The 15,779-nt window shown below is 40.8% G+C and overlaps 1 protein-coding gene across 15 annotated transcripts in view; it reads right to left on the bottom strand.

Moving 5' to 3' along the window:
* shep (alan shepard) overlaps positions 1 to 15,779 on the bottom strand; it is a 119,555-nt gene that overhangs the window by 45,176 nt on the left and 58,600 nt on the right. The window lies entirely within an intron of this gene.

Below are 15,779 nucleotides of genomic sequence, written 5' to 3'. Positions count from 1 at the left end.
TTTGTGTTCGACTGCGTAGGCGGCATTTGCGTCAGAGCTTTCCCGTAATTAACATTCTGTAAAAGTTATCGCATTTTCTCTCGTTTTGTTAGAAAATTTTCTACAAAAAATTCTTACGAGTCACAGCTGGCTTTCTAAGAGGGTTAACAGGTGCTTTAGACCACAAACATATTATTAAAAAAATTCTTTCTAAAAATAACAATAAATTAGTTGTTATACCCTTGCAGAGGGTATTATAATTTTGTCCAAAAGTGTGCAACGCAGTGAAGGAGACATCTCCGACCCTATAAAGTATATATATTCTTGATCAGGATCACCTCCTGAGTTGATATGAGCATGTCCGTCTGTCCGTCTGTCCGTCTGTCTGTCTGTCTGTCCGTTTCTACGCGAACTAGTCTCTCAGTTTTAAAGCTATCGACTTGAAACTTTGCACACACCCTTCTTTCCTTTGCACGCAGTATATAAGTCGGAACGACCGGGATCGGTCGACTATATCCTATAGCTGCCATATAACTGATTGATCGGAAATGGTATAACTTTGGTGTTTTTAAAGTTAGAAAGTTCTAATTTAACATGAGAGCTATTTTTGGCAAAACAATACGACGTGCCAAATTTCATAAGGATCGGCCGACTATATCCTATAGCTGTCATATAACTGAACGATCGGAAATGACCCAACTTTCGTGTTTTTGAAGATAGAATGCTGGAATTCCATACAGATTCTATTTTTGGTCAGTTGATCCAACCTACCAAATTTCATAAGGATCGGCCGACTATATCTTATAGCTGCCATATAACTGAACGATCAGAAATGGTATTTGGTGTTTAGTAAAATTAACAACTTTGTTTTTTTTGACGATAGAAGCTTGGGACTTTTTTTTAGATTTTGTAATTTAATTAATTGGTTTTATTATAATGTAATCATAAGGATCGGCCAACTAAATCCGATGTTTGCGATATATATCCGGTTTTAACTGCAAGGGTATATCAACTTCGGCTCCGCCCGAAGTTAGCTTTCCTTTCTTGTTTTTTTTCTAATATAACTAAAGCTTTAAGACCTTAAATACATATACATATACTAATTTAAGATTAGCCTTATCCATTTAAAAGTCATCCATCATTTCTGGCTTAGTCAGAAACAGCTGGCCTCATAAACGAGTCGCCCATTTGTCACACATTTTAATCTAATTAAGGGCCTCCGCCCGAAAAAGCATGCAAATCAAACGAAAAAGTTGGCAAATCTCCCTCTTCCGAGCCCCAGTCCCTAAACAGTCGTTAGTATTAGCCAACAAAGCGACAAAAGAAACAAAAACTATTCCCAAAACATATGTTAAATAATAAAATAAAAACCAATCAGCAACAGCTGCAAGGTATTAACGTATAGAAGGAGAAATGGAGAGAATTGAGCTTCAAAGACAAGTTTACAAATTGGTTTAACCAAATGGGGATGATCTAGACCACATTATAGCCATAAGAAGAGCTACTACATGAGCTACTGCATATAGAAATATAATAAAATTTATAATATTCCTCTCTCTGTATTCTTTTCCATCTCAGCGATTCTTCGCCCCTCTGCATTCTTCCATTTCCGTCCACAACTGCTTGTGAATTTTTCACTTCCGGTTCCGGCAAGAGCACCGAGCGTTGGCGTTTTTCCTCCTAAATGTCAAGGATACAACAATTACAGCTGTAGGATAAACGAACAAGAAGAAGAATAGAAGGCAAGGACAGAAAGTGGCAGCACTGTCGCCGCCATCGAGAAAATGTTGTAATTAATTATTGTTGTGGTGAACACATTGCGGCATGGCTGAGCATACAAAATGGCTACTTTGTTGACAATTCTAGAGGGGAAAGTGTTAGAAAGGCTAGAAGAGAAAATAAAGAGAAAGATCAAGTCCTAGACGAAGAATACAATGTCCACGCTGAAAAGTATGCTATGAATTTTTTTCAGAGAGAAGGTTTTATTTCCGTTTTCTCTGGAGTTTTAAAAACGACTTATGGATCATTTTTATAGCTTATTTAGATATGATATCAAATATATAAGCCAAAAAATCCCTGAAACCCCCTACTTTGACCTCTTGTAACCCCCAAAATTCATGCGGGTCATACCAATAATACGCACACTCACGCACATTCCCCGCCATAACCTTCACCCTTGAAGAGATCTATTGCGGAATGTTTTATTATATTCCTTTCGGTGGCATTGTTGTTGCTGTTGTTCTATTTATAAATGACAAACGCAGAAAATTTCCCTGCATGGCGCCAAATGCCATCAATCAAGCCAACAACAAAATACACGGCATTACGACAGAAAAAAAATGAAATAACAAAAATACCAAAAAAAGGAGAAGGAAGTTCGGTGAACAACAAAAAATGCAAATACCCAAAAAAAAAAAGGCTATGGAGGGTAACGAATTCCATGACAACTCAGGACTGACAAGGAGTTTCAGACTAGAAGTTGTACGCTAAGCTCGAGGATTCCAGGACTTGCTGAGGTAGATGTACGAATGCCGCGACGACGAACATGTCTGGCTGGCGCTTTTGGCTTAAATTAAAAACGTTTAAAATGCGTGCTGCATACTTTTCGGCTGCTTGTCTGTCTGGCATACAACAAGGGATGACAACACTGAAGTTTGTTGCTCCCACACAGGGACATCCCTCCTCCCCTCAGCTTGTTGCTTGTTGGAAAATGGAAAAGTTTCTGCAACATGTGTGTGCGGGGTATGTGTGGTAGAATTTTCCACTCATGTAAACTTTGGCTAGCCTTTGAGAAAAACTTAAGCGGCAACAAAAATAATACACCATATATACTATATATAGAAAGAAAGTAAGAAAGAAAGAAAGACAGGCTGAAGAAGAAATCTGACAGGCAAATGCGTCTCTCATTAAGCCATACCCCCATCCAGTGGCCCTACAAGCAGCTTAAGATGTCAGGCAGAAGACACAGTTGGTCCTTGGTCCTGGACCAGGAGCAGAACCCGAAACGCAATCAGGACCAAGCTGGCGTTGCGAGTTAATTGAATTCTGCGTAGTTTAAGTTATACGACACAGTCATAAACTTGGCCTCATATGCGTAAAACTCAAAGTTCGGTTATTTATGCGGTGCGTGCTGGCACTTTATGAGATAAAGATACATATTTCTCTTTTTTTTTTGGGAGGAATGGGACCCCCTTTAGTTTTATCTATGTTCGTGCCGCGGCACTTAAAGTTCTATATGGCCCGGGGGTTACCACAAAAAAAAAAAGAGAGTATTTCAAGTGTAAACTTCCACTATTGTGTTCAATTGAGCCTATTTTGGAATTCCCTTTGCTTCTGATAAGAAAGAAGATCCCTTATCACAGGAAGGCAACCAAGACGGCAGTTGACAGTTTGAAGAACAACTCAAAGAATATAATAGAACAAGTGGGAGTACAAGTACCAGAACCTATATAAATAACAGTCTGTTTTGTAAGTAAAGATTCTTTTCTCTTTTTTTTTTATTGTTGTTTGTTATGATTGCATATGACTTACACACATCAAGGCCCACACATCCTTGTACTTACCTTCTGGGAACTTTCTTTAGAAAGCTACCCTTAGACAGCTTCCTCCCCCGCCGATTTGTGGCACAACCCGCCCCTCTTTTGACAGCGACTACCCACGACTTAATAACACTTTAAATTACTTTCATTTCCGTTTTTGTTATTCCAAGCGCGTCACTAAGGCAGCTGAAGAGGCTGCCACACCACCCTCCACGCCTCCTCATAGACCTGCCACCCAGCCTCCCCCTCCCTTTGAGGCGTTTGCTTATTCTTAATTAAGCTGTGGCACTAGAAAGCCACAAGAAGACACTTGGGAAGGCGAATGAGTAAACTTTAATTAGTAACTAGAGGTTTTAGTTTTAATAATATGTTTAAGGAGATTTTTTTACCTAAAATTATCAAATTTATTAGCTTGAAAAGGATAATTTCCCTTAATTAAATTACTAATTGAATTTCTAATTAAATTACCACTTAAAATCTTTCAAATATTGTAATTTCTCTTTGATTGCAGTCTAAGAGAAATCCCCTCTTCTCTTAGCGGTTTTTTTTGCGACGCCTGCGCCTCAGGCGAAAATGTCCGCCCCAACGACGTCGACGCCGGCAGCGCATTCAACATCAACTGCAGCAGCGCCATGTTTTCTTTCCTATTCACTCACACACCCGCACCCGCACCCTTCTCATGTTTTTTTGGGAGTCTGGAGCTGTGTTTGTTGTTGGTTTTTGGTTGTTTGGGGAACTAGCCAACAAGAAATTTCGAGGTTAACACGCCGGCAATTAATTTGTGCATCCATTGCAGTTGAAATTCAATTTACGCAGCCATAAAAAACAGAGAGGCCTCCCCCCTCCAAAAAAAAAACGAAGAGAGATGCCAGTGCTGCACGCAATTACAAGAGAAAGAGGGAAAGCGATAGCCAGCGATTGGCAGATTGCATTTTAAATCCGCTTAACGGACTTTGCCTGGGAGTAATAGGCAAGAAGAAGTGGGAGCCTTAAAACAGGAAGTGGAAGCCAACCTAAGAGAGAGAGAGGAAGAGAGAGTCAGATTAAAAGCGTGGGAGGCATTCTTCTTCAACGCTGGTCAGCCAATTAAAAAATATGAACGCACAACAAGATTAAAAGCGGAAAAGCGAAAACCCCATGGACCTTGGAGAGGCAACTTGCAAGAAAAAAAAAAAAGAAAATAAATCGAATGTTACTTTATGCACTGAGAGAAAATATTAAAAATAAAAATAAATAATTCAAAACTGTTCTTAAAGAGAGTTATAAACCGAAATAGAAGGTAGAATGTAATCTTTATAAATATTCTAATAATTTTATTTTCTCTTAACTATTTTTTTCAATGTAATAGAACTTTTTACAACCACAAAACTTCTCTTGTTTCAGGACACACGCCACAAGTTTTTACTGTACCCGACACTGACCCCATCTAAAACTGACCCCCGCCGACCCCCGGAGGAGCAGGGCAAGAAAAAGCAGCGAATATTGCTTGAAATAAAGACAGGGACATAAATAGATTTAAGCGCCATAGGGATTTGTATTCCTTATTGGTCTTTTTTTTTTGCTACTCTCCAGTAGCAAAGTTTAGAATTACCCCAACGTAATTGAAAAGTTTGCCGGCAATAGTATATGTGATAGGGTTAGTACTGGGCCACCCCCAACCCACTTCGGACCAAGTATTTTATGGGCAGCCAACATGGGGGATTTGAAACTGGCAGGATAACGGGATAAGACATGGAACATTTATAGTTTTAGTTTAATATTTGCCACATTTGGGTATAAGTAATGCAATTGTCCGAATGTAATGTTCAAGTTGGCAGTTGACAAAAGCAGGAAGTGGGATTCAAAGTTTTCGAGATGATAGATAGGGGTTTTGAAAGTTTCTTTAAGATAAAAATGCTTGGGAAGTATTGATTAGATGTGGTACCAAGTGATATTAGCAAAAGAAAAAATTTGTAGCATACTTTTGAGTGCTTCAGGGCAGACAATAAGGAATTTGTAATAGAAAAGCCCATAATACATCCTTGAAATTCTGATTAAAATTTTAAAAAAGTATTAAAAACAGAAGGCCTAGGTCTTAGGATAATGAAACATAAACAGCTGCAACGAAACAATTATTCCCATTGCAGAATAGCAAAATGCACACACAAATATCCGCAACATCCTTGGGCCAAACATTGAGAGCCGCACAGGAGCCCAGTGATGGCAGGATCAGGCAGGACAAAGAAGAGGCGTTGCCACCGCAGCTTGACAAACAAAATAATTTGATGTAAATGCTAACTAAACACACCCAGGGAACACCCATCCACACACACACACGCACAAACAAACAAAACAGTTTAAACAATGTGTGTTATAAGTGTGTGTGTTGTGTGTGTGTCGAGTGAAACTTTAGTTTTGGTTATTTGCTTAGCCCACAAAATTCCCATGCCACATCCTTTATCCTTGCCATCGCTTGCAGCTGTTAAGTTTGATTTATGCCATTTTGCTGGGCCTTCAAACAAAGGGGTGGGCGTGGCAGGCGACAGCAGGCGGGGGCATTTGGTAGGGTTGCCATGCAACAATTTAATTGCCGAAATGACTGTTTATTGATTTATGCGAAAAATGTAGATTAATGCCATTAGTAGCAGCTCTCTCTCTCTTTGAATTTCTAACTCTGTACAATTTATCTTTTTTTTTTCGATGCAGCTTGCAAAATTTCTATACAATTATTGGTCTATTATTTGCCCATCAGCTTGGTATTTGTTCATTTATTTGTGCATTTATGCCAGATTTCAGAGTGTAATCTATTTATTCAGAGCAGCAACAGCCAAATGGGTATCCTGTGCGCAAGGCCCCTCGATTTCTGCTTAATTATTGGCAAGTTTTTGCATAAATATTTACACCTAACTGTGCACCACCCCACTTAGTCACTCGCCATTTTGATTAATTAGTTCAGCAATTAAAACAAATTAGCAAATAAACTCAGGACCGCTCAAAGCGCAATTAAAAATAAAATTTCAATCAATTGAATTGGTTTCCCACGACACAGATCCATCATTTGCAGTTGAGGCAAGCACACTTCTCGTGGAAATCATACGCATTTATAAACTATTCGACATGTATTCCGATTTATTGCGAAATTAATTTGAACAGTTTTCTCGTTTTTCTGTTAGTCATTTTCCTTCGGTTTTGGCTGTAAATAAATTTGGTTTTGGCCCCAAAACTTTATGATAAATCACTGCATCGTTGGAAAGTTGGTCCCCCAAAAACTGCAACTGCAACTGCGAAATTGTGCAGCCAAAAAAAGTACCCTCGAGGCCACGCCCACAGGGCATGCAGCCCTAAAAACCGCCCGTATTAAAAAAAAAGTACTTTCCAATGGCAAGTTTGGAAAATTGTTAAATTGCACGGTGGTTGGAAAATGTTTGGAAATTGTTTGGAAATAAATGTTTAAAATTAGATGTTAGGGGTTAAGGTTAAACTATGACTATAGACTAATATTGAAAAACTATATTTATAATATTTTCTTATTTTTTAGTAACTAAAATTAGGACACTGTCCTTGCTACTAAAATTTGGCATGCAACAAACTAGTTACAACTTTGCTAACTCCCCACTTCCACATACCACCCTCACCCAGACACTCAGACAATAGATGAGTGAGCGTGTGGCAAATGCAAACTGACTGTGCCACCCCCTGGCCACCCCCCTCTCATCAGGACACCTGTGCCCCACCAATCCCTCCCACCACTCCCCTTTCAACCATCGAACTAACACTCAACTAAGCAGATTTGTGATGGCGCGTCGCATGAATAATTTGCCAAATTAATAAATAATCACGGATTTTCTGGTTTGTTAGCTTTTTCTGTGTTGTGCCCTGGAAATCCGGATCTCCCTTAGGTCCCTCGCCCCCCACTAATGCCACGCCTGGCACGCCTGCCGCCCTAATTCAAATGCTAAGCGCCATGAATTTTGTTCCCCAATGAGCACAAATTGGTTTCGTTCTCATCTTTTGTTTATTTTCATTTTTTTGTGGCGAAATATTGTGTATGTCGAATATCTCGGTGTACTGTCCGTTGCCGGGGAATATTAAATTCGGGGAGTGGGTGGGGCAGTGGGCGATTGATCAGCCACGCATAAAGTTCTGCCACATCTAATGGATTGTCTGATATTCCCCCCGGCCTTTGGCCAAAAAAAGACTCACTCCTCTACAACCGATAATCAAATTGAATTTACATGCGAGCTCTCATTTTTTTGGGATTCTGTTCGGGTTTTGGTTTTGGTTCAAACAATTGCAAATTAAATATAAATTTTCGGTCGGTCCCCCCAGGGGGATAAAAAGTGGAAACGTGAGATCCATTTCGGTTGAGTTCAGTTGATTTAATATGGAGCTTAGTGGCTTAGTTCTTTTTATATAGTTAATAGTTCTTTTTAAAGATTCTTAGGGAGAGCCAGGCCATAAAATTATTATAATGGAATGCAAAATACCACTATCATTTAATTTCGTTTTAATTCCAATCCTTTTCTTTTTTTTTATTGTCGGCATTTCCACAATACTGCCTGATGGCTTCAATTAAAAATGGCAATTAAGAAATTCTCGACTTCCGCAACAGAAACTTTTCCAACACTACCGCACACTCAATCACTCATACGCACTGTGGTGCGCTCACAGACACTCTACCATATTAACGGAAATTAATTTCAGTGCTTCATCCTTTTCCGCCATTTTCTTTTTTTTTTCTTTCTTCTTCTGCCTCATGTGCTCTTTTTGCGTTTTTTATTTTGCATTTTCAGTTTGTTGTTGTTTCTATAACAATGCTTTTCTCGCTGGATAGCTGGTAAGCTGGTGAGCGTAGTTTTTCCTTTGTTTTTTGTATAATTCTCGCTCTCCCTTTGCCGTCGATGTTCATTTCCCCGTGAATGCACAACAACCTGCGGATGAATGGGGATGGCAAAATGGAAATGGAAATATGGAAAATGATGGGCCAAAGTCAAAGTGAAAGGATATCGTAAAAGGAGAAAGAGAAGCCTTCAATGAGTTCTAGCTTCCTTAAAAAAAAAAAATGAATGCATCATCATATGCCCGAATGACTCACTGAGTGAATGACTGAATGACTGACTGAATGATTGAGGAGTGTATATGGTATGGCAGGTCCTTAATTCCTGCACTTAAAATGCCATGTGATAATTTGTAATTGTTTTTAATCATTTTCCACGAAATATTCTCTCCACGGTACAATGCCACTTTTCAATAATTGTTGCTTTTATTCCTTTTATGTCAAAGGACCCTTCATTTTTTCCTTTCCACCCCCCTGTGGTTATGATTTTTCAACAAGCCTTGCTGAATATTTTATGCTTTTCCCGGGAAAACTGCTATTAAAAGGCGGAAACTCCAAGGGAGTTATGAAACTTATAGGGGTTCTCTTGTAGAAAAATGTTACTTCAAATGGAATTCAATTAGCTTTTAGCCATATCCTTGCAATATCCTTTTTTGACTAACCAAAAATGTGGATAAGAACTCTTAGCATTATTCAATCATGCCTCTGTTCAGAAATTCAAATTGCAGACGTATTCAATAGCCGTGTGTGGCTGGAGTCCTTTCAAAGGTCCTGGCAACCAAACTACCAGCCAACCACCCAGAAAACCACCCCCTCTATCCCCACAATTAAGCCCCTGACCCAATCAGGTGTTGAGCCGGTGTAATTTATGCTCGGACCGTGTACCTTCAATTGTTTGTTAGAGCACTGCCAGAGCCCGTGTAGGCTCTGTGTCTGGTAAATTAAAGTCCTTGGGATCCTTGGAAACTAGAATTCTAAGACTATTGGTGAATAATTAATGCTCCAGCACAATGTGCCGGCCAGAGAAATGCGAGGAAGGGGCAACCGAACAGAGCTTAGACATGTTCTTGGCACTTTGCGGTTGCACTTGATTCGGTTGCGTAATGCAACAAAGATGCATCTAACTTAATTAGCAGCCAAATGGCAGGGGGAGTCCTTTCTCTGTTGGCCATGTTTTGGGGTTTCTTTGGTTTCGACCACACACACACAATCCCATCTCTCTCTCTTGCCCCTTTTCGGGTCTTTTGTGGCATGTCTTGAAGTCCTGTCTGACAGATTTTCCGCCACACAAGAGAATGGGAAAAGCAATTAGCAAATAAAGAGGAATTCAAATACAGGAAAATCTCATCTTAGCCAAGGCCTGACCTTGATTATCCCCCCATCCAGTTTCTCTTTGAGATTTTTGCCAAGTGGCATCAAGTATTTAAAAGGGTCAGAAGAGAAATTCATTCTTTACTGCTGCTTGTAGTTTAAAAATTCCCCCCCTAAAAAGGGGGCAGCAGTGGGGGAAAACTTTTGCAATAACTCTTTTGGGGGGATGGAGGGGCAGAATTGTTGCTCGTTGGTCTGAAAATCTGCGAGCAGCCATAAAATATTGTTGTTACTCGAGACTCACAGGATCCCAGGACCCCGCGCCGCCACAGTCCTGGGCAGCGGGTATAAAAACAAAATTAACGCAATGCATCGATGTCCGAGCGGAAAATGCAGACAGAAAGGAAAAAGGAAGGGCGCGAAAACCGCGTAATAATAAAATATGATACGAAAACCTTGTAAAGCGACTTTCAGACAATTTATAACGGCCAGCTGCAGTCCTGGCCAGAAATAAACGAGGCGGGGACTGCCCTCACCTCTGTTTGGGTTTCGATTAAAGTGGTGGCTGCAGAAAAAAGGACGAAACAAATGGATCCTTATATTGGATTTGGCAAAGTCAATAGCAACACGTGGAAAGGACAACTAAGAAAAAAGGATGTTCCGACTCTGGGATATGACCCATTCGGAAATCTATATCTTGGCCAATTTTCATCCGATTCTTGAGAGGAATACCTTAAACGATTTCTAGATCGATTCTCCACCATTCTGCATCAAAATCCTGGAACAAAATATTTTTTAGATTTTTTGTCCAATTTGCTGGAGAGGTCCCTTCGAAAAAGAGGAAAATGCATGGACGGCCAATATGGCTCCCAGCGATGGCTATATCTTGGCCAATTTTCATCCGATTCTTGAGAGGAATACCTTAAACGATTTCTAGATCGATTCTCCACCATTCTGCATCAAAATCCTGAAAAAAAATATTTTTTAGATTTTTTGTCCAATTTTCTGGGGAGACCCCTTCGAAAATGAGGAAAATGCATGGACGGCCAATATGGCCCTCAGCGATGGCTATATCTTGGCAAATTTTCATCCGATTCTTGAGAGGAATATCTTAAACGATTTCTAGATCGATTCTCCACCATTCTGCATCAAAATCCTGAAACAAAATATTTTTTAGAGTTTTTGTCCAATTTTCTGGGGAGACCCCTTCGAAAATGAGGAAAATGCATGGACGGCCAACATGGCCCCCAGCGATGGCTATATCTATTTTAATACCCAACCGATTCTTAAGCGGAATATTATAAACGATTCTTTAATCGATTTCCCACCAATATGTAGCAATAACCGAAATTTGATTGATCTATTGAAAAAATCTTCCCAACACTCCAGATGATTCAATTTCAGACCATTCACGCTTTCATGCAACGAACATTAATTAAATTGCTTCTTAATTGATACATCGCATACAATTTGAAATTCAAATAATTAATTTCGATAAATAAATACGCACAGCTGTGTGGGCAGAAGCTATCGATCCGTCCCGGGGATCTCGCTGCTTCTCGCTGGCCCGCTTTTCCCATTTTCCGCGACCGCAAGAGATTCGCTTGCCACTCGAATGCATCGCAATCAAATTTATTGCCTCACAGCTACAGAAAACATGGCTGTGTGAAAGATATACATATATATGTATGTTTGAATACTTTTTTTTCCAACGGCTACAATCGGAGAGGGAAAATGGGGGCACGGACGGATGCAGCAACAGGAAGACCAAAGTGGATAATATTAAACACCAAAATGGGGGCGGTTGTGTGGGTGGCCGGCTGACTAAGTATTTTTTGGGGTCACGAGTAGGCGTGGCCTCCGCATCTCCGGCTTCCATTTAAATCTTTTCCTGTTCGCTTTTCGCCAACTCTTTATATATTTTTTATTTTATGGTTTATTGAAATATTACCCGACGAGTCGACTGCACTTTGAACTTCCCACCCACGCAGACAGATTGGGGAAAACTGAAAGAGACTGGCTGGAAAATGTCAAGTGTCAGCAAGGCTGGGCAGTTTTTGCGGGCCGCCGCCAAATGTCAGGATGCGTGGCACGTGCGGCCTGCTGCAGTTGCACCAACAACGGCTATAGCTTTTTGCAGAAAAGGCAACAGCAGTGGCTTGTCACTTGCAGTTAAGTTCCATAATTTGCCAGGACGAAGAGAAAAACAACTTGAGGCCCCAATGCCCTCGTTGCATTAGCCGCAGGCAGCTGTTGTGGCAGATGCTGCCATTTCGGATGCACAAGAACTTTAAGGACTCTAGGGGAAATTGTTTAACTTAATGGTTAAATAATTTAAGGTTTTAAAAATATTTTAAAGCTTAAATATCCTTAAAGTTTGTTTTTCGCGCCACTCGGAGCCTCCTGTTTTTTTGGCCATTTTTTTTTTAAGCCTGTCCAGGCGGAGAAAAACAGTTGTTGTGGCCTTCTCACGCTGCTCTGCTGCCCCCCTTTATTTTTCGTGTCCTTGCTTCACGCTTTCTGCTGGCCAGCGGGGCGTATGCGTGATCTGTGCGGGGTCCTTTGTACGATGTTCGCGATGCGATGTTCGCCTGTTTATTTGCACTGTTTCCCGTAGTTGTCGTGGTAGTGGTGATGGTGGTAATGGTACTGGTAGTTGCTGTTGGCTTGTGGCACTTGTGCACTTTGTCACTTTTGTTTTAACGCTTACGCTTTATTGAGTTAATCGCTTTATGTCCGTTTTTCCGTTCTTCCCCCGCCATCCTGGCCCCTTGAGTTGTCTTTCCTTTTCCCTCCTGACTGGTATTTGCCTTTCTGCACTTTTGTCAGCTCAGCACTTTTAATTAATCCTGGTATAGTTGCTGGCCAGCTTTCTCTTTCTACCTGCATTGCTTTTCCAGCTGCTTTTTGTTTCACGGGATATCCTTTCTCGCTATTTAATCGCTATCCCTCTTTGCCAAATAAAGTTTAATGTGTTTTTATTGATTCGATCAGCAGCGGGGAGGGCGGCGGCGGTGGTGGTCTGTTTTCTTGCCCGCCCACTCAGTGGTCGCTCTATATAAATATACACATATCAACCATCCAGTGGAACCACCTCCTCGTCCTTCCTGGCGCACTTCCCGCTGCTTTTGCCAGCTGGCCAGGAATTTTGATTGAGCGTGTTTGTTGATTTATGTGCCGCCAGTTGTGGAATTTATGTGCGGTCATTGTGAAATTCAGGACAAAAAATAAAAAAAAATTAAAAAACAATAAAAACCATACTTAATACTGGTCCTGTAAAACAATTCATTTAATATTCTCCAAAAAAGAAATGTTAATTTCTCATTAAATATGGGCGGTATGCCCATAAGTATGCAACAGATTTTTCATGGCAGATTAAAGCCTTTGAATGCTCAATTGCAGGAAGTAATTGAAAAGTGTTGCAAGTTAAATGAGCAAAGATTTTTGAGAGGCTTAAATGGTTGAATTAAAATATTTAAAAAATGGTTTATGGTTTATGGTTGGTGGTAAGTTTTCAGAGAAATAAATCGTATTTATGGCCAATTATATTACTAGGATAAAACCAAGTCCTTTTGTAACTGATTTCCTTCTTTTATCAGCTTTGCATTTCAATACATTTCAGATAATGTTGCATTTCAGTTGCGTGGCATTTGCATAACACTCATACGCCCCGTGGACGGCGCTGAAGCTAAGGTTGTGGAATATGTAAATAATATTTCAACAATAATTGCTTTTGAAGCTAAAGTGCCCAGGGATGCGTCCAACTGTCTTATACTACTCTTCAAGGAAAACCACCATCCATCCGCCTCGCACCACCCCCACAAATTCAATTTTCTCTCGAGAGCACCGAGGCGGCTCTCCATCTCTAGACGGTTGCTATGCCATGCCGTGCCATGGCATGCTGCTCCTGGCAGCTAAAAATAATTAAAATTTAAAATGGAATAAAATTCACAAGAATAACATTTACATTTATGCGTTTCCATCATCGTCTTCTAAGCGCAGCACTTTCCCCCGACATCCCCAGATACCAAGATGCCCAGATGCCCCGATGCCCCGTTCTTGGAACGAAATACAATTCATATTCAACAAGTTGGACTTGAACGGAAACGGAAGGCAAGCGGCAAAACGCTCTCAAGTGTGCAGATCTCAAAAGAGTCAACTGAATGGACAGAAACTAGTTTAAAATTAAACTAATGTTTATAGTTATGGCAAAACTATACAGCAGCTGGCTGGGCAGGAGTCGGGTGCGGAAATGTAACTAAGCATTGAATAGCAGTGACGACGATGTCCTTCGTAATCCTGCCAATCTCGTTATGACAGAGAGCACAGTGCTGGCCGTGCTCTGCCTCGGTTCATGATTATAATATTCGTTTGTATACTCAAGAGCTACTACTTGGCCCAAAGACAATTGTAATGGGTTTTCTTGAAGCCGTCTGACCATAGCCAGGCCCAAAAAAAAAACTAATTATAATTAAAGCAAATTCCAGTTTTGTTTCGCTTAGTCCCTTCCTTCCCTTTCGAATAATTTCGGGCCGCCGGGCTAACGACACTCAAATCAAATGCGATAATCTATGACCCCCCGGCAGGAAAACCTTTCATAAAAATGTATACAAAAGTAGCGGAAAAAAAAACGAAATAAGTAGCCGCACACTTTATATTTATGAGCAACATTCGCATGCAGCTTTAATGGCCATCGAACTGGAACTCGAACTGGAACTGGACAACAGTAAAGGACGACAACCATGATGACGATGATGACGCCCACAAAAAAATACATTTCCTTTTTGGATTATTTAACTGCCATTGACGACGTTGAATGAATGAATGAATGAATGAATGAGTGAGAGAGTGAATGGGATGGCTGACAGGATGGAGGAGCCAAAAAGAACCAAGCCGACAATCCAAACAAATATAAATAAAAGCTCAAGAGCCTGGCCCGCAGGCCACGAAAACCGAGAAAAATGCAAGAATTCTCAGCCCCCGAAAAGAAAAACTACCTGAAGGGGTGGCTGATGGGTGGATGGGTGGTTGGGCTGATGGGTGGTACTGTGTGACTGGTTATTTATTTGCTCGTTTATTTTCAGCACTTTTTCGGCGCATTTATTAGAAGTTGTTCTGCCCGAGGGAGCCGAGGCCTTCAAAGGGGTGCCACGCAAAATGAAAGAAAAGAAAAACAGAACCAAAGGAATTCCTACTCGACTCTTGAATTGAAAATCATTTGTAAATCAAATTGAAAACTCTGAACCAAGAGAGATAGCTGGATCTTTCGGGGTGGTTGGGTAAAATTTGTCAAAACCAGCGAACATCATTCGTCATGATGATGCCACTCTGGGGAGGGTTCCGGATTCAATCGTTTTGCCGGCGAATTTGCCTGACAGGGATGGGGACAGAGGGAGATTATATTTGAACAGCAGTGAACTTTTGAGCCCCAGAGGGTCGAGAGGAAAAACGCCGGAAAATGAGTCCAAGTCGCAGCCAGATAATGCTGATTAAGTCCAGAGTTTCGACTTGTCAACTCTTATCCACGAAATTCTTAATTGTTCGTTATTAATGATTCTGCTGATACGGCTGTGGCGGCTGTTGTCTGACTTTCAAATTGAAAATGACCAAAGGACCAAAGGAGCGAAGAGCCACGGCCCTGACTTTGATGAATGTCCGAGTGTGAAAAAACCACAAACAGACTAATTGATTGCCCAAGGACTTGACTGGGATTTGGTTGCCTATCTCTGGCAAATTAATGTCAGCAACCAAGTCAGTCAAAGAAGAGGGAACCAGAAGCCAAGAGGAGCTGTAGGATATCTTCAAAACAACAGCAAGTGCCATAAATAAATTGCTGCTTCAGTAATTTTCAATAAATGACAGAAGGAGCTTGTCTACTCCTCCACCACCACCACCTCCTCCTCCATCACCTTATCCTTTTCAGCAGCCCCACTATCTCTTGTCAAGCTGAGGAACTCCACTCCTCGACAACCAATAGGTTGAAAGGAACCAGCAGCAGCCGAGGTAGTTCCTGGAAGTGTAAAGACACTTGAATTCCATTTGCCTTCTGATGGACGCGCATAAATTTTCGATTATGCGCACCACTACACACGAATTGAGGAATTCATCAAAGTGGATTCTATTTTTTTTTCCAA

The sequence above is a fragment of the Drosophila bipectinata genome, chromosome 3L (assembly GCF_030179905.1).
Source record: "Drosophila bipectinata strain 14024-0381.07 chromosome 3L, DbipHiC1v2, whole genome shotgun sequence".
In the NCBI taxonomy this organism is placed as follows: Eukaryota; Metazoa; Arthropoda; class Insecta; order Diptera; family Drosophilidae; genus Drosophila; species Drosophila bipectinata.
Note: the sequence above shows the minus strand (reverse complement) of the source record. Positions and strands in the feature narration are given on the sequence as shown.